Source organism: Ammospiza caudacuta, chromosome 17 (genome assembly GCF_027887145.1).
Source record: "Ammospiza caudacuta isolate bAmmCau1 chromosome 17, bAmmCau1.pri, whole genome shotgun sequence".
NCBI classification, from domain to species: Eukaryota; Metazoa; Chordata; class Aves; order Passeriformes; family Passerellidae; genus Ammospiza; species Ammospiza caudacuta.
The window spans coordinates 12645550-12665392 of record NC_080609.1 but is presented as its reverse complement, the minus strand read 5'-3'; the positions used below and the strand labels follow the sequence as shown (position 1 = coordinate 12665392).

Here is a 19843-nt window from a genome sequence, read left to right as displayed (position 1 = left end):
TGGCCAGGGGATGGCTGGGCTCAAACTCCATCACTGCTCCAGGGGTCTCCTGCCCAAACATGAGCACAACACTCCTCTGGACCCAGTATCCAGTGCACCAGGACCACTGTCATGACCAGCTCAGCTTCTCTCCTCTGGTGTGGCACTCCATCCCTCCCTCAGCTCTCAGCTCAGCCAAGACCCCATTTCCCTGCCTCTTGTCCCATCTGGAGTACAGCAGCTCCATATAAGATGCTCATCCTCAGGAGGATACTGGGCACTGAGGAATGATGGTGTGGCATGTGCCCCAGCACTTCCCAGGCGCCTCATCCCCACAGAGCTGCTCCCCAATGGCACCATCCAAACCCTGGATGAGCAGAGCAGCCCTCAGCAGCTCCCTGTGACCACAGTGCAGAGGGCAGGGACACAGAGGGAAGGAGCATCTCCAGCACAGAGGGCTGTCTGTGCAGAAAGGCAGCTCTCTGGCCTCTCCTCAGCTCACAAAGGGATGGGAGGCAGCACAGCCCTGATCAGCCACTCCCCAGGATGAGGTGCTCTGCAGTACTGGAGGAGTGCAGGGTTAAAGGATTCTGATTCTCCTGCCCAGGCTGGCTGTGACAGCCTTCACATGTGTTCAGTCACATCCAGATATGAAGCCACTCTGAAAACCAAGACATTTATTCAAAGGAGCAGCAGCATTGCACACACATCTGCCTGTGTAAAGGAGAACTTCAAAAGGGCTGACAGTCACAGAGCCCAGCAGTAACCTTTGGCTAATTAGCTGTCTTGATTTCCTTGCAGTTTATTTTTATACTTCTTGGGCTCTGAAATGCATTTACTGTAATGTCAGGAAGGCCATGGTAAATATAAAGCTTTCTAGCAATAAGTATATCCACCCCACTGAGCTTTTGGGGCTGACAGCTCCAGCTTGGCGTGGGCCAGGTGGAGTGACAAAGCTTTGCTGAGGGTTTTGTCTTGCACAGGATTCACTGGCACTGTGCTGGTGGAAATGATAAAGGCACCTGGGGCAGAGCAGGTATGAGCATGGAGCACAATGAGCACAGAGCAGAGGGCACCTGTGATGGTGCTTTCCTGAGGTCAAACCACAAATGAGCAGAAAAGACAGAGGGGTGAAGAAGTCTGCAGGATGCAAAGCCATGAGCCAGCTTGCCAAGGAGAGGTCAAGAAAAGCAGGCAGCCAGAAAGGGGGGAGTGATGCTGAACCTGCAGAGAGAAGCAGGTGGGACCCCACTCTAAGCATTAAGGAAGTCACCAGTGGGAGCTACACTGCCTGTAGAAGGCACAGAGCCTTCCTGCTCCTGGACAGAGGAGAAAAAAGCCTGGAAAGATCTCAGTCAACAAGGGATTTTCAAGTCCCATTGGGGTGGAAGATAACAGTGTCTATTGAAGCAGGTCACTGCTCCCCATCCCAGCTGTGCTTAAGTAAGTCTGCACTCCAGGTGTCACCGCACAGGGCCACAGACCCCTGTGACCCTTGTCATAGGGCTTGTGACTCTCTGAGGCACCCAGGGCTTCCCTAACAAAGTCAATGTCAGGGAATTGCCACCCCCTCCATGCCAGCAGCTCCTGCACTCCCCAGGCTCTGCATGCAGCACTGCTGAATGCCCCTTGGCCAAGGTGCTGGGGCTCAGCTGAGGCTGTGCACAGCCTGGGATGCTCCTCCCTGCTTCTCTCTGCAGGGATGTGCAGCCCACCCTGGCAGGGCAAGGCTCCTGCCCTGGGCTGGACTCAGACCAGGCTGAGCTGCACTGTGAGAAACACCTACAGCTTTGTTGTCTCTGCACTGTGATCTCCACTCAGTATGTGGCTCTCCCTGGCCTGTGCACAGAGAAGATCAGTGAGAAGAAAACAGAGAAGAAACCAATGCATTAATGATCAGAAATGAAGCAGTGCTCCTCTGCCCCCAGATCTAGCAAGGAGAGCTCTGAGTCCCTGCATTGGGTGCCAGGCACCCAGGACATCAAACAGCCTCCCCTCCTTGGCTGCTGCTCCCCTGCCTGGCTGGGTGTCAGTCCCAGGGCAGCCCTGGGTACCAGCTGGGAGAACTCAGTGCCAATTAAAAACCAGGCTCGTGAAGCCTTTGAACTGCGGAGAAACAAAAGCTGTGAATTTAAACTTTGCCTTTTTTTTCCCCCAAATGATGTCAGGAGTTGAGGAGACAGAGCAGTGCTGAGTGCAATTGCTTTGAAGGCTGCTGGCTGTTTTCATGTGCTTCTTGAACTGCACCAGTGCAGCAATGCTGGAGTTGGTAACTGCAAATCTTTAATTTTAAGGGTCAAATCATTACAGAGTCACTCAGGAAAGTTAATAGGAAGTTTACCTTTGACTCAGTTATGTAAAATCAACAAGAAATTCCCCACTGATCATAGTGATACACAGCTCCAGCTCCAATCCCAAGCATCCCTTCTACAAGTCAAAATCATATTTTCATTTTTAACCCATTCTTCCACTTGAGGCTTGTGCTGCCTGATCAGAACCAAAATGTCTCAGATGGCTGAGCTGAACTTTGGGACTGACCCACTCAAATCTGAGTCTCCTCACCTCTGCTGAGGCTCAGGAGTTTCAGGACTGAGCTCTCTGGTGGGATAATGCACCTGCAAGGCACAGCATGGCTCTGTGCACTTGGTTGAAAATCCCTTTGACCCCACCCAAGAACCTTAAAAGCCCTTTGTACCAACAACCTGCACCTTCCTTTAAATGCTGAATACCATGGGGGCAGTTCCAAAGCACCTTAAACATCACCAGGTTTGTGAGCAGAGCAAGGCTCTGCTGCACCCACACTCCTAAAACCACCCACAGGGTGATAGTGAGCAGTGAGCACTGAAGGTTTCAGTGAAAGGGAAGGAGCAACTACATTGCTCAAGCAGGCCCAAAACTCACCCCTTTCAGCCCTTTTATTGCCCATTTCCCTGTGACAGATGTGTGTGATGCTTGTGCAAACCCAGCCCTCTGGCCTGGCCAGAGCCAGGGCATGGTGCAGGGATATTTTAAAGGAGTTGGTGCCACTCAGGCAGGGAGGGTCCTGAGCTCGTAGGTCATGCATATTTGGCTGCATATCCATTATTAAAGCCCTCCACATGACAGCTGCTGGCTGTTTCTACAGACTCTCTACACTGATGCCTCTCTCTGAGTCACGGCTGCGTGAAGCTCCTTGACAGACCTGGAGGATGAGAGATGTGGTAAAATCCCGAACATGAGTATTGCATCAAAGGCTCTGTGGTTATCAGAGCACAAATAACATCTCCCTCACAATTTCATGGGCAGGATAGTGCCAGGGCTGTCTAACCACCCTCCTGGAGCACAAGGTCCATACCCAGGGCCAGTCTGAGTTGCTCCAAGGGGTGCAGTGAGGTGGTCTGTCCATGCTGCTGGCACAGGAGCTGGGGAAATCAGCAAGGAGCTAGTGGGTGGACTTGAGTGGGATTTCTCCTGCATGGAGAGCTCAGCAGCCCTCCACACATGCCTGGCAGTGTCAGTCATTCCTGGTTGAGCTGGCACACAGGACAGCCTCATGTGGGACTGTCAGAGGGTGCTGCACACTAATGGGGAAAGGTTGCCCCACGTGCCTTCACCTGAGGCACTGTGCAGTGCAAAATGAAGAGGAATGGCTGGGACAGCCACAGCCTCCCCGCTCCCAATGATCTTTCTGTTTTCATCGCCATCTTTCTTATTCTCCCCAGGCCCTTCACCTGCTCTGAAGCTGCTGCTGCCTCAGCCACCCAAGAAGAGTGAAGGGTACCTGAGCATCCTGATGGACACCACAGCCACTTCCAACAGCAGGTGCCCTGCTCTGCCATGGGCATTCATTTACAGACACTATTCCAGCCAATCCTTGAGGCTGGGCAGGAGGTTTTCCACCCATATTTTGCTGGAGCTCTGCTCTGGGGATGGCTGTGGAATCAGCACCCCAAGGCAAGGGCACCTGCATGGGGAAAAGACCCCAGTCTGGGAATAGACAAGAAGCAAGACATCAGGGAGGATCACAGCAAAGAGAACTCTGCTCCTTCCAACTCCATCTCTCTGCAGAGTCAGTGACTCCTCCACCATGTATTACATTTTATTCTGTAAGTGCAAAGCAATTTCCATTGAGGATAGGGACAGTGAAGCACAGAGAAAGAGGAGAATAATATCTCATCTTTCTTTAATCCCCACCATCCCAAAGGATGCTGGTGGCCTTTGCTTTACTTTCTATATGTATGCACAGTTAATTAGCATTACCACAGAACTGCAGGTATTCTCAGGCTTAGTAGAGGGAATATCTTGTAATAGAAGGGTAAGCAAATTGTTTCTGCTGTTTCCATTACAGGCAACTTTGATTATCCAGGGTAATGGGATAACAGGCACAAAGCAAAAACATGGATAACATGAGACCTATGCAAATTAAGCTGGGGGGGGGGAAAAAAAGTGATGCTGAGAGTAATGAAGGAAAGAAAGGTCAGTGATGCTGATTAAGGAGCATGGAGATCCCTGTGTTAGCACTGCCTTAAGCTCACAAATCCATGCACAATGGTACCTGGGCATGGTAGTTATGGAGCAAATCTGTAGAGTCTGTCACTGTGAGAGAGAAGCAGAGACATCCTCTGCACAGCAAAGCCAAGCTGCAGCAGAGGGAGGAAAATTGCATTAATGCTGAGTATTTCAAAGCCTCTGTGTGAAGGATTTGTCATTAAAATGAATAAGATTTGGGCACTCAACCCACCTCCTCCTTGCATGAGCAGGAAGAAGCCCAATTTAAAGGTCAGCATCTTAATGGTTTTCACTGTGTATATAGCAGGATAATTCCTCTCCAAACAGAAATCCAGCACCTCCTCAGTGAGCCACAGAAGGAGCACAAGAACATCCATGGCTGAGGAGGTACAGGAGTACAGACAGGTACAGCTTCTGTGTTAAAAGAGGCTCCAAATCCATCTCCTTGCAGAACAGCCCAAGAGGAGGAAAAGGAACAGCCCTGGAGTTCCTCTGTAGTCCCACATCTCAGCAAAGACCAGATTCACTCCACTCTGTCAAAGGGGATGTTCAAATCCTTGGCACCAATATCGTGGAGGCAGCTCTGAAAAATCTCTGGTGGTGGGTGGATAAAAAGGGCACCAGTGGAGATAAGACAGAAAGAAGAGAGGGAGGAATCTTAGAGGAAGAACCTTCTTAATAGGTTTTTATTGATTTAACCCAAAGAGAGAACAGTAGGGGGAAATATATGCCATTTAAATGTAAACCAGCAATAAAAATAATCATTAGAGTCATAATCTCAATCTGTTAGCATTTTATGTAGAGAAGATCTTAGTGGGAAATATCTTCTGAGTAAACTATTTGCATTTACTTAGTATGAAGGAGCCTCTTAAATATAACTCAATCATTATCATGGACTGTTTTGCAGGGATTGTTATCAGTACTCAGCTCTTGCAAGTGCCTGATGATTTCACAGCCCCTGTAGATCCTGACTTGGAGAAGCTGCTGGCCCACCCCAGCTGGGATCTCCTGTCCATATCCCTGGGGATGTTCCTGTTTCCATACTGGAAATATCTGTGGGTTTCAATGGCAGCTAGAAATCATCACTCTCCACCCAATTGCTGACTTTGTCACTGGCCAAGAAGGCTGCATCCCTTGCTCAGATCTTGTGAACTTTAGCTGACGAAAAGTAACTTCAGAGCAAGTTTCCAGGCCATGCACATTCCAGAAGAAGTGAGAACCACCTGACCATCTCTTTTAGCTCTCCCTCTTGTAAAAGACAAGGAAAATGAGGAGTTTTTCCTTTGTGGAGGAGCTGCAGGGCTGGCAGTGAGCATGCAGGGCAGGAAGCCCTTTCCTGGTGCAGCAGAGGAGATTGGATGTGCCCACCTGTATCTCAGAAGGAGCTTTCCTGGTCACTGTGTTTCCCCCAGAGCAGTCCCCGTGGGGACACAGCCCTGCCCACGTGCCAGGGGAGGTCACTGTCCCTGTGCCTCCCACACCATGTGCATCTCAGCCACAAAGAAAGGGATAAATACCCTCTTCTGCCTGGGGACACCTTTTAATCTTCTTGCTAGATTTTCATACACTAGTCCAGACTCCCAGCTGGGCCAGGCATGATCTCATTTAGCATCCCATGCACAGAGGCAGCTAAACCAGGGCTGGTATTTTATGCCATGCACTGGTAGGGGCTGGGGATGCTCTCACTGATGGCACTGGAGGTTCTCAGCAGCCAGACCTTACTCCAGAGGGGAGAACATCCCATGGAGGCAGACACCTGGACCAGCAGCCCCAGTGGGATGGGGGATGAGAGCAGACAGTGCTGGGGAGCTCATCAGCCCCTTGCAGAGCTGCTGGTGGCAGGACATTTGCGGGCAGCAGGAGCCAGAGCAGCAGCTCTCCAGGGCCAGGCAACAGCCAGGGACCCACACCAGCAGCTGCCACTGGCAGAAGGCACTGCAGCCCCTGGAGTGGCTCTGGCACTGTGTCCACAGCCTGGGGAGCAGGCCTGGTCTGGGGAGCAGGAATGGCCCTGTATCCACAGCCTGGGGAGCAGGCCTGGTCTGGGGAGCAGGAATGGCCCTGTGTCCACAGCCTGGGGAGCAGAAATGGCCCTGTGTCCATAGGGGAGCAGGAATGGCCCTGTGTCCACAGCCTGGGGAGCAGAAATGTTCTGCGTCCACAGCCTGGGGAGCAGGAATGGCCCTGTGTCCACAGCCTGGGGTGCAGGCCTGGCCCCTGATGCCCTGCTCATCACCAGATCCCCACCCTCACAGTGGCCCTCACGCTGTGTGGGTAATTCAGGCTCACAGGGGGGTTATTAAAACCCATTCAGAGCTAATGTCAGCCAGCTCCGTGTTAATGTCAGTGCCTGAGAGGCACAGCAGGAGTGGGTGGAGAAGGACTTTGATTTCCCCACTCGAATTTCCAAGCAGGGTGGGCTTGGCAGGCAGTGATGGGGAATGGGGAGTGCTGGTGGATGGAGGGTGCAGTGCCACATGTCACACAAAGACAGGTGGGACTCACAGCCTAATCCCAGCAGCACAAACATTTCACTCCATGTTTTGCTTGACAGCATCTCTCCCTGGCTGGCCATTCCAGAGGCATGTTATCTGCCAGGATCCCAGCAGGTGAGTCTGCCTGAGCAGTCAGCTCTGCACAGGGGCTGGGAAGGGGCTGTTGGTGTTGCTCCACATAGGACTCCATCAGGTATTTCAGGTGGATTGGGCATCACACCCAGGAGCATTTGGAGGTTCAAACCACATGCCCCATCTTCTGCACTCACTCACAGCCCCCCAAACCCGCTGGGGTTGAAAGCAGGGCTGTAGTTTGCTGTGAGTGCAAGCCATCCCCTGGATTTTGAAAAAATCCAGGTAATTTCAGGATGTGGCCAGCATCGTGCAGGCTAAGATAAGAGTAATCAGAGCTCGGGGCTGTAAGCCGATTCCTTGGATATGACAGGAAGGAATTAGCCCGGTGTCCCCGCCCTCCCTCCAGGCAGCGTTTGCACACATGGGCACACACCTGGCTGGGGGCTGAGCCACGGGACACGTGTGTCCTCATGCTGGCCCGGGACAGGGTGACAGGGATCCAGGGCAGGCAGCACAGAGGCCCCAGGGGCAGAAGAAGGGACACAGATAGCAGAGGAAACCTGCTCCAACCATCATTCACAGGTTGCACCCCACACCTCCTTGCACCGGCACAGCAGTGCTGGAACCCCCAGGTCTCCTTCCCAGGAGCTCCTGCCCTGGTTCTCCCCTGTTTTCAGCATCTGGGATTCCTCCACCTTGGCTGGAAATGCATTGCAGTCTCTTAATAGCTCATCCTGTCTGGAGCTTTTCCTCGTGTGTAAATACAGTGTGTATAACAGTGGCCTCATTTCCCACTATAGGAGTGCATCAGACACAGCTAAAGGAACTGAGGATGGCTAAAATGGTCCACATTTAATATTTGGTTATGTAGGCTGAATATTTCAGTGAGTTTTTAGGTTAGAAGGTGCTGTAAATGGAGCCTGACCTCCTAGACAGTGAATTTTACCCAGGGATTTAAATCAAGTTTGACCATTAAGCTTCATCCTTCTGACAGATAAAAATTAGTCTGGTTCATAAGCAAGGGGGACAGCTGCTGAAGGCAGACTGGGCACAAGGCACAAGATCAAAGTGTTGAACAATATCTCTGAAGGGCAGCAGATCCTGCCTGATGATACAGCACAAACCAGGTTATTTTGCTTTAGCCTGTCTGATTTGTGAAATGAGGGTAACAAGCAGTTCTGAGGTCAAAGCCAGTGTTCAAAAGCAATATTTGGTGCTGCTGTTTTCACCTAGAAAATAGCTGCTATTCAAAAACCAGTGGTATTAGAGAAAAATGAAACTCCAGTAGTTGCCAGCCATTGGCCAGATGGGTCAGTGAGGTGGTTTGGGGCGGCAGGATGACTGAGATGTGCGGCACTAGCAGCCCCAAGTCCCATCCTGTGTCCCTGGGGAGAGGGGCCACAGGGGTGGGAAGGAGCTGCATCTCCCTGCAGCTGGCATCTCGTGCCACGTGGCAGGTTACCAAGCAGCTGAGAGCGGGAGATGATTTTCTTTTGCCAGTTTTCTAATTTATCTAATGAGCAAGAAAATAAATCAAGCTGACAGTCACCCAGGTGGTTTTGGGCCTCAGCTCCTCACAGTCCCCTTGTTCTCCCAGCCCGTTTTATAACAGGGTTGCAACCCCAGGACACTGCACTAACTCCTGCTATAATCTTTTCTTTACCAACGTCACTTAGCAGATGGAGTCATTTAGATGAGCTCACGTTTAAATGAGTGCCTTGCCCTGAAAGGGACAGAGCTGGGGCTGCTGGCAAGGATTTTGGGATCGTTAGCCTAGAAAATGCTTAGCAGGGGAAGCAGTTGGCAGGCAGATTTCACGGACATGGCACCGCTGTCCTCTGCCAGCAAAATTACAAGGCTGAAATCCTGGAGCTGGATGGGGCCAAAGCGTTCACAGCAAACAATTTAATTGATGAATGAAGTGAATTGCCCAGGAGACAGGTTTTAGTCATCTCCTCACTGCATGAAGCTGCTTGGAGAAGGGTTTGCACAGTCAGGTGTGGCCTGGGATGGGCTGGCTGGAATTGTATTTGGGCTCCCCCCAGATGGAGGGAGGGAGGGAGGAAGGAAGGAAGGAAGGAAGGAAGGAAGGAAGGAAGGAAGGAAGGAAGGAAGGAAGGAAGGAAGGAAGGAAGGAAGGAAGGAAGGAAGGAAGGAAGGAAGGAAGGAAGGAAGGAAGGAAGGAAGGAAGGAAGGAAGGAAGGAAGGAAGGAAGGAAGGAAGGAAGGAAGGAAGGAAGGAAGGAAGGAAGGAAGGAAGGAAGGAAGGAAGGAAGGAAGGAAGGAAGGAAGGAAGGAAGGAAGGAAGGAAGGAAGGAAGGAAGGAAGGAAGGAAGGAAGGAAGGAAGGAAGGAAGGAAGGAAGGAAGGAAGGAAGGAAGGAAGGAAGGAAGGAAGGAAGGAAGGAAGGAAGGAAGGAAGGAAGGAAGGAAGGAAGGAAGGAAGGAAGGAAGGAAGGAAGGAAGGAAGGAAGGAAGTGATGAATCTGATTCCATGTTCTCAGAAGGCTAATTTGTTATTTTATGGTACTGTATTATATTAAATAATGCTATATAAACTATACTGAAGAATACAGAAAGGATACTTTCAGAAGGCTAAAAAGATAATAATGAAAACTCATGACTCTCTCCAGAGTCCCGACACAGCTTGGCATTGATTGACCAATGAGTCCAAACAACTCACACTAGAATCCAATGAAACAATCAGCTGTTGGTAAACAATGTCCACACACGTTCCAAAGAAGCAAAACACAGGAGAAGCAAATCAGATAATTATTGTTTTCCTTTTTCTCTGAGGCTTCTCACCTTTCTCAGGAGAAAAATCCTGGGTGAAGGGATTTTTCAGAAAATACAAATGCCACAGGCTGGGGCTCCCCAAGGTGGGAACCTTCACCAGAGCCCCATGGGCACCTCCTGCCCAGTGCTGTGAGCCTGGCTACCTCCAGGCTTGCCAATCCAAGGTACTTACAGCTGTCACTGCTCCTAAGCCCTTGTGGCTGGACCAGTGATGGGACCGTGCAGAAGATCTCAGCACTCTGTGCTGGAAAAGGAGCCAGCACAATGCAAGGAAGAACAGCACCAATCTAAACAGCAAAAGCTGCTTTTCAGCTCCTGCAAGAAATTCCACAGCTGTCTCAGAGGTCTCTCCTCTCCAGGTCCCTGACCTCCTGCACAAGGCTACCTCCATAAGCTCCTTTCATTTGGTCTAATAAAGTTAACTAGTCCTCCAGCTCTTCCAAGGAGAATAGGCATAAAAATGTGCATTAAGATGAATGCTTACAACCCTTGAAAATACCTCTTGCTTGTGAAAAGGCTTCTGAGGAATGAATAGAAGGGACAATGATTACCAGAAAAGGAGGAAATATTGTTCATGCTGCCTGGGAAGCATTTGACCCTTGCAAAGGCTGGAGAGAAAAGGAGGAAGAAGGCAGGGAGCTGAGACACTAATGGCAATCATTGTTCTGTTGGGAGCAATATCTCACAATATCCATGGAGATCAATCCCAAATTATTCAGCCTAATAGTCCTCAAAACAAACTCCAATTCTGCTCCTTTGTGGCAGGCATGAAGCTTTCTCTGCAAGGCCCATTTTACATCTTAGGTAACTCAGTGCTGGATGGTGTAACACTCCATTGTGAAATCCCTGCAGGAGCCTTTGATGCCAGCATCTTCCAGACGAGATGCAGAGCTTATCAGCTCAAATAACACAACTGTCTTTTATGCTTTGTGTCCCAAGCCTGCTGTTTTGGCACTTATATTTGTAATTCATTGCCTGGCTCTGGGTCTGGATCCATCTGGACAGGCAAAGTGTCTATCTGTCTGCATTGCTGAGATATTTGTGTCTGCCCCAAGGGACCTGAGCACCTAAGCTCTGCTTATCTTCATTGATGCTTAGGTTCCTAATTGCTTAAAAGTCATTTTGGAAAGGTGGTCTTAAGGGCTGTAGGCTTGTAGATGTTTTCAAAATTACTTCCCCCAGGCCTGGCTGTCCATCTTTCCCTGGGACTGCATCTCTGGTTTGGCTTCCAGACATGCCCGTGAGCCTCCAGCTCTGCTGTCCCTCCCTTCCACATCAGTGCCAGCCCTCAGCCCTGCCTGCCTTTCACCAGCACTACATTTTCTTCAAAAAAGGACAAATGAGGTGGAAGAAGAAAAGGTGAAAACATGATAATAGCTGTGGGAAAAGGCCACTGCTAAAGATTTGACAATGCTGGAAATAGAGGCTCAGAGAAAAGTTTTTTCTCCAAAAATTATTCTTTTCAATCTCAACAGCACACTGAAGAGAAGTTAAGGCACACTTTTTAGCACCTTTTGTACTCAAATTCGAAATTCACCTGTCTAACCAAGCAATAACAGAAATAATCTTTTTTATCCAGCTGCACATTTTGCTACAGAAATTTGTTTCCATTAAGCTATTCCCTTTTGTCCTCTTAGAAAGCATCTTTTAAATAATAACAGTGTAAAAAAAAAATTACACACTACCCAAAAAACTCAACCCTGTCAACTTATACAAAAGTTATCTCCTTCTTTCAATGGATTGATGAAAACTCTTTTCATAATGTCAAGGTGGAGATGAGAAAGAGAGAGAAAATTTCAAAGTGCCCAGCACAGCTAGTCATTTGAACAGGGAACAGGGGGCAAAATCTGGTCTTAGAAAACTGAGCTACAGCTCCAACATGAACCTGATATTCTTTTTCTGCTTTGTAAAACACAATTTTGTAGAAGCTGGGATGGAGGCACGCACTGCACTTCTCATCTGCAGGGGAGAAATAATGTGCTTTTTCTTTATCCCCTAAACCTCAAAAGAAGAATGTGAACTCAGTCTTTAAAAAAATAAAAATTAAACATGCAACCATGATAAGTCTCACTGCTGCCACGCTTTCAGGAGTGCAGCTCAGGGATTCCCCAGGAAGGTCAGACTTGGAGAAGAGCCCACCAGGAACCACCCCATGATCAGCAGTGTGAGAAACACAGCCCTGGCTCACTCTTCCCTGCTGGGAATGAGTGCCTCAGGCTCCCCCTCGCCATCCACCCCTGGGAGGATTTCCCAGCACTCAGCCCTCTCCAGAGGGACCTGCTCCATCCCTGCTGGCTCTCTCCCACAGGCAGCTCCTCCTCTCACCCCAGAGATGCCACCCCTCACCTCTGAGCCCGTGTGTCACTGCAGGTCCCAGCCACAGCCCTGGATGTGTCCTAGTTGTTGTCCTCAGGGGCTGGGAGGCTCGCTGGACACGGCATTCGGGATCCCACGGGAGGTCACCAAGCCCAGGGTTTAACCTGCAAGGAGAAAAGAGAAAGCATAAGAGGGAGTTTCAACAAAGGGGATAAAAGACTGATTGATGGCTTGATTAATACCAAGCCATCCCAGGGACAGAACAGCTGCTTAAGCCATGGATCAAACACAGAGACACAGGAACCAGAGGTGAAGGGGATGAAGAGCACACGGAGGTCCAAATGAGAGCAGCTGCTCAACAGAGTAACTCAAAGGGAAAAGAAATCCACTTGCCAGTGGATTTGGGACTGTGAGAAATGCTGGAAGAGAACCTGGGACTGAAGTAAAAAGAATGGGACAAATGCCAGACAAGGATGGAAGAAGATGCAGGGAAGAAGGATAGCTCTGGGCATGGCCAGGGCAGAGGGTGCAAAACATCAATGCAGAGCTCCTGGAGGAGTGAGGAGCCACTGCCCCCACCAGCACCAGCCACCCAGCATGTGCAGGCTTTAATAAGTTTAATAATCCCTGTTACACCTGAAGATAGGTCTTGTAAATGTATTTTGATATCTTAAGTGTGATTTTATTGCTCTCAGTGGTCAGTTCCCACACCTTTACTGTTTTTCTGTTACTTTTGGATGCCTGGCTGGCCAGGGCTCTCTCTGCTTCCCACTGCTGTCAGCTCCTGCTCGCCCATGATGCCAAACAACCAGCACAGCAAGAAGAAGTGACACTGAGGGTAACAGTACTCATCTTTGTGATATTCAGTGTCTTGTTTTATTATCATCTGCACAGTAACAATAATAGCAATATTGGTGACAACCATTTTGTTACTCCTGTTGGTAATATTCAGACACGACCTAAGAGGTGTTTCAGAAAGACAACACAAATCCTGTGCAAGATCCAGGAGAATGGGGCAGTTAATTAAATGTCAGAGTGATGGACAGAGCTGGGACAAGCCTGGAACAATATCAGAGAGCTGGACAACCTCTGGCAGGCACAGGGAGATGGATGGATCTGGGACACGTCCCAGACCTCTCCCCTAGCAGACACAGAACCGTCCTACCCCCCACATCTTTAAAAACAACATTCTCTGTCACTTCATTGACTTATGCAGGTGAGGAAATTTCCTGGGGAAAGCTGCCTTCCAAGCCACGTCACTGATCACAGCCTGATCTAATGACATTTTTATACCTCCAAATTGTGCAAAGGAAATAAAGAGCCCCATTGACAATGACAGTGTCTTAGAAGTGTGTTTTACCACCCTATGTGTGAACTCACAGCAGGTAGGGGTTTATTTTGCAAAAGATTTCTTGCCATTTTTTCCAAACTAAACATTCATAAGAGAGGCAGGTGGTGGCCAGGGACTATGGAGAGAGAATGGCAGCCGGAGGGTGTTCCAAAACTCCAAGAATATTAGAGAACAAAAGGAAGCCTGTGACAGATACTGGGCAATCTGTAAGCCATCAGGAAGAGTGCAGAGCACAATAGACTAATCAATCAGGCAGACAAGGGTGAGGTGTCACGGGGAGGCAATGGGTAGTTGGAGGTCAGTTATGAAATATAATCTCTAAATTGGAAGGAGAAGAGCAGTAGCACAAGAACGATGACAGGTGTTTGAATGCAGGTAGGTGAACACTGGATTGGTGATTTCCAGGAGAGTGAATGCTGGATGGGAATATTATGGAGGTAAGGAAAAATAAGCTGGTATTTTAGAGACAGGCACATATTCTGTGAAGTGAAAGGCTGAGCTGGCGAGACTTTAAAGTGCTGTTCCATTTCAGAAAATGCTGCTGGAAGACAGACAGTGGGGCTCCCTGGTGCTTATTCCTCTGGGTTTCCAGACAAAGTTTGTCAGGGTAGAAGCAAAACAAAATAAAGGGATGCTTTTCCTAAGCATAAGTCCTGCAAATAACAGCTGGGATCTGAAAGCCAGGCCAGAGCCTTTCTAGCTGGTGCTTTCTCATCAGCATGAGTAATCTCTAATCTAGTTAGCTGAGATGCAGGGAAGTTGCACACTGCCACGCATGAGAAGATGGGGATTCTGCAGGTGAATTTAATTACTCCTTCCACAGAGAAAGTGGGAGTCAATAAGGCACCACTCACCCTCCATTAGCTAACTGGGCTGGCATCATTTACTAACAGGCAACATCATTTACTGCTCTTTCTAAGCTAAGGGAGAACAGCCCTGTTACACCCAAATAAAAACTTGACTTAACATTAAGTAATTTCTACCAACACTCTTCTGACCTTAACTGCATGTTCCAAAGATGTCACACAGTCCTTCTAAGAACAGTTAGACCCAAGCAATTAGAGCTGAATGAACAATTTCTAAAGAAAAATCGTTTGGCAAACTTCACCTCATTTTATGCTCAGGAAACATTCACACACAGATTGCAAAGTCCTCACATTTCTTTTTCAATGGATATGACTTGCTGGTTTTTTCCACTGAGCAAACAGCAATGTTACAGTTCATTGAAAAATCTGCAATCAAGCACAGGCTGGGTGGATGGGTTCTGCCAGACACGTGGTGCTGTTCCTCCATTCTTCCATTGGGTGAGGGATCAGAGGAGCTCCAAGAAATGTGAATCAGGACTGTTACCCCTCCTCTTTGAAATTCCCTTTTGCCAAATCTGGAGCACATTTACTGGGCTGAGCCATGGATATGGACAATGTGGGAAGGAAGCCAGCTGTGGTATTGTCAAAGCCATGGGAGAGCTATTCACCAAGGACACACAGGAGAACCTGGAGACCTTTAGATGATGACCCGACTCCCTTAAACACTTAAAACCACCTGCTTAACTCTCCATATCACAGAATCACAAAATAATGAGGTTGGAAGAGACCTCTAAGATCATCGAGTCCAACCTATACCCTAACACCTCAACCAGACTACAGCACCAAGTTCCATGTCCAGTCTTTTTTTAAACACATCCAGAGATGGTGATTCTACCACCTCCCTGGGGAGAGCATTCCAGTACTTTATTATTCTTTTAGTGAAAATTTTTTCCATGCCCAGTGCTGGCCAGGGCTGTGGAGAAAGGGGCACAGGTGAGCAGCCCAGGAGGTGGAAGCACTGGTGAGGCTGGAGCAAGGCTGGCATCCGACCTGCTGGTGGCTGAAGAAGCTGAGAACAAAGTGTTCTGTAACACCCAGGGGGATAAGGGAGTGTGGAGCAATAACTCAGGCTCTCAAAGCAGAGCATATTAGGAGATCAATGGGACAGACATTAGTCCAAAGGAGCAAACTCCAGAGAGACAGGAGCAAATCTTTTCCTCCTCCTTCTCCCTCGTTGCTAAGGATTTTTTTTCCTTCCTATTTAATACTATCCTCATTGTTTTTAAATGAACAGCAAAGCCAGTGGGTTCCACATGGCATTAGCAATGTGTTTGTGAAAGGGAGAGAGACTGGCTCCCGGCAGGATTTGATAAAAGCCTCTCCAAGTTCTGAGTGATTTACAGCTGGAGAAAACAAACACGGACTGATACAAATGCAGAGAGAGGCACTGACATCCAGGTACACTCAATTACCAATTCATCAGCCCAAGTGAACTTGAAGGGCTTTTCAAACTCTACATGGCTCTAAATTAAAGGAAATATTTAGATGGATAACGTTCTGCAGTGAGGGAGAAGAAGATTAATTTGCTGATCTTCGGCTCAGGAGCCTTGGCCTTTCATGGGCAAAGGGCCACAGGACAGGGGAGCAGGTGGCAGCTCCCACTCCCCCCATGGGACCAGGGAATGCACCAAACATCAGGATAATGTTCACACACTGTTGCAAAGCTGTCAGCACACAGCTCTCTCTGTTTCTCACCATGCCAGTCCCCAAACAGACTTTTTTCCCTCTCTCTAAAAACTTTGCTTTTACCTGCCCCGGAGGTAATAATGGAAAAGCTGTGAAAATAACCAATTTTTTGGTTCATTGGTTGAACTAAAAAAAAAAAAAAAAGAGGAAAAAAAATCACTGCACAGTGACCCCAAATTGGAATTGTCCAGGGTCTCCACAGAAAAATAGATATAAATACACATATATATAAAAGATATAGCTCTATGGTCAAACAATGGTTTAATCCAATCTGAAACTAACTCATGGGGAATGTCATTTTTCCCTCCATCCCCTGCCCAGAAACCCATTTTTTTTCATGAGAAGAGATGATTTACAGCTCCATGCTCCAGCAGCACTGACACAGCCACAGTGTTTGATATCCTCCCCTGTTCAATGAAGCTCCTCCATGCTGGGGCACAGGGCCCTTCAGTGCTATTCTGATACAAACTCTGGCAGCTGGGGGGAGGAACAGGAGGAGTCCGGCTGCTGAGAGACTGCAGGGAGCTCTTTGTTAGTTGTTCATGCAGAAACTGTTTTGATTTCACTGTCTAATTGATATCTTGGGGAAATCTTTACAAAAGGCAGTGCATCCTCCCCAGAGCCCACCTGTGGGAGCTCAGTTGAGCAGCCCCACAGTGCCAGTGCTGATGGAGCCCCAAGGCTGTGGGGTTGTCCCTGTTCCCCTGCTCCACATCCTCATCCCACAGGTTGGGAGAGCTGAACCAGCATGAGAGCCCTGGGGCAGTTGGAATGGAGGGTGCTGAGCTCCAGTGCTGCTCAGATTTTTGGCAGAGAGGAGATTTTGGAGAGTTCTGTGCTGTGATGTCTGTTCATCAGCAAGGAGAGCTGTGTCAGCCTGCCTCAGGAGCAGGGACTGCCTGCATCCCTCTGGATGCTGCCAGCACCATCTCTCCTCCTGCCAGAAGCAGCATCAAGCCCTGAATTTTCCACTGGATATCAGCCCTCCTCTTTCCTCTGGCCTCCTCCAAAGACAGCAGCCATGGCTCACACGTGCAGCTCCGAGGCTGGCTCTGAACTATTTAGAAGCACAGCAGGTATTTTAATTATTCACATCAAGCTAACGACACTCTGAAGCTGTCATGGCTGCATGGGGTGGAGCCGAGCCCTGCCAGCAGCTTCCCATGGCCTGGCCTTGGGGCAAAGCCTGGCTTTGCAAACAGCCATGACCCAGTGCTGTCACCGAGGGCAGAGGGGACACTTGGGTGAGGAGCACCCTGGCACATCTGTCTGGTCCTGTGGGCACTTTCCCACCCAGCCCATTGTCCCAACCTCCTGCCTGGCACCTTGTATCCTCCAGACCAGGGGTATCAGCCAAATGCTTTTACTATTACTGTGAGCTGCTGTGCCCCACACTGACAGATCAGCTCTTGTCTCATTTTAAGTGCACTGGAATTACCAAAATGCAAGGAAAAGGAGGGGTACTTATAGAGCACAGCTGGGCTGCTTCAGATGAAGGCACTGGAGGGGATGACACACTTCCTTGCTACCTTGAGCTGCTCCCAGGGTTTGATGCAAGGAGCTGCTTTGGAAAACAAGCCCTTGCCACCCTGCAGCAATGTCTTTATTTGCTTCTTCCTTCCCAGCACCATCAAAAATATTTGCTGCAATAGCATCACTCAGAGACATTAGGAAAAGTTCTTTACCCAGAGGGTGTTTGGGCACTGGAACAGGCTCCCCAGGGAAGTGGTTGAAGCACCAAGCCTACCAGAGTTCAAGGAAAGTTTGGATGACTCTCAGGTGCCTGGTGTGGTTCTTGGGGTTGGTTGTCTTGTGTAGGGCCAGGAGCTGGACTCAGTGACCCTTCTGGACCCCTTCCAACTCAGGATATTCTGGTTCTGACCCACATGTCTCCTTGGCAGAACAAGCTCATCTCTCTCAAGGTGAAATATGTGCAGAAAGAAGGTTGATAGCTTGTGTTGAAGGGAGCCAGGCTCACCCCAGGCTCACAGAGGCTTTTCTCAGCTCTAGAATGCAAGTGAGGAGCAGAGACAGGAACCTCACCTGCAGAAGCATGAGTGCTGTGGTTTCCTTCATTTTTACTCCACTGAGTCTCAATTAAAGGCGAGCTTCCTTTAGGGACCTCAGGATTTCTATCTGAGGTTGATCTGGTTTTTTTGGAGGTTCCTCTCAGTTATTTCTCTTATTTCAGGTAATTAAGAGGCTCTTCTTCCAGCCTTTCCTCACCATTACCTCAAGGTAAATTTGGAGGATTTCCAAGAAGATTCAGGACTTGCTTTTCCCCTCTTCAAAATGAGCAAGAACCTCATCATGGTAACCCTGAGCTCTTCTTCAGCAGCAACTCCCCATGGGCAAAGCCTGAGAGCAGAGAGGCCCCCACAAAAGCACATCCTCTGGTTGAAGAGCCAGGCTCTTCAAGCCTCCTGGACCACCAGAGCCAGCCCCTCTCTTTTTAACCTGCATGTTTTCCAATGCTAATTCCCACCACATGCCCAATTCGAAGCTCTAATAATGAACAACTGCTTTCTTCCTTTCCTTCTGATTTCATATTCATGAGTCAGGCTTTCCTGGCACTAAACGCAAATGCTAAACGGAAATCGCTGCACAGTGACACGTCTGTGTAGCTTCACTGTCCATTTATTTGCCTTTTCAAAGAGCTGCTGTGTTAAGCAAACATCTCTGCCTGGATCCTATCTGGAGGAGTTTGTCTGGTACGGCGTGGTGCCTGCCGGGCTGGGGGAGCGCCGCGCTGTGACGGTGTCTCGCAGCTCTGCTTTTGCTCCAGGGAACTTCTTGTACTGTAACTTTGAGCTCGGTGAATATCTCAACCTTTTCTGGAATGTTTTGCTTGAGTCTTGGCAGGATGTGTTCAGCTCTGACGCAGCAGGGATGAAGCAGGGAACTCCCTGAGAGAAACATCCCCTGCTTCGGCTTGGGCTCCTGCAGGCAGCAGTGGGCAGGTGTCTTGGCAGGGGGAGCAAAGAGGCACCTGGAACGTCACTGGGCAAATTATTTCTTCTGGCAACTAGAAAACTCACATACACATGCAAACAACAAAAAACAAAACAAAACAAAACCATCAAAACAAACAAAAGAACCGCAAACATTTCAGGCTTCATCCAAGCTTCCTCCCATCATCCAAAAGAGAGAGACAAAACACATCTTGAAAAAAGGGACATTTTCCATTAACTATATTGGTCAATGTGTTTCCCAAGTATTTTCCTTGCAGACTGCTCTTCCATGTTGAATTGAACTTTTAAAAGAGCAAGGGGAAAAAAGTAATCTAAAAGTGAAAGTCAAAGGAATTAAATCTTCACATATTTCAAGGCGAGCTGAGATGTTCTTCTCTGCAGAGATGCCAAAGCTGTGTAGTTTCCAAACCTTTTAACCTGTCTGGGATGGAAGCTTTAGGATCACAGATTGGCACCCTGAAGTCTCCTCTCCATCAGTTCACATCTGCCCTCCTCTGCCAGGGAGCCCTTTGTCCCCTTGGAGACATCATCATCCTCATCATCCTCAGCTATCTGCTCTGCAATCAGTGGCAACAGGAACCACAGTCCTGAGGGCAAGGACTCAGGCAGGGCTGAGCTGGGCTGTGCTGGGCTGAGCTGGGCCCTGCTCCCTGGTCTCTCCATGGGAGCACCAGCTGAAGGTGGCTTTGCTCCAAGTGCTGGGCTGGAAAGGGGGGCAGCCAATATCACAGAACCCTGGATTGCTCTGCCAGCTTTGCTCCTGCACTGTCACCCCCATGGGGCAAGGTGGGCAGTGAGGAACTGCAGAGGTGGACTGGCAAC

The 19843-nt window shown here is 49.0% G+C and overlaps 1 protein-coding gene across 2 annotated transcripts in view; it reads right to left on the bottom strand.

Annotated features, from left to right (window-relative positions):
• ELFN1 (extracellular leucine rich repeat and fibronectin type III domain containing 1) overlaps positions 1-19843 on the bottom strand; it is a 101289-nt gene that overhangs the window by 32589 nt on the left and 48857 nt on the right. For both annotated transcript variants that reach the window (XM_058816146.1, XM_058816145.1), the window contains one exon: positions 12177-12310. The gene's annotated coding sequence lies outside the window, so the exon portion shown is untranslated. The remainder of the gene's footprint in view (positions 1-12176; positions 12311-19843) is intronic.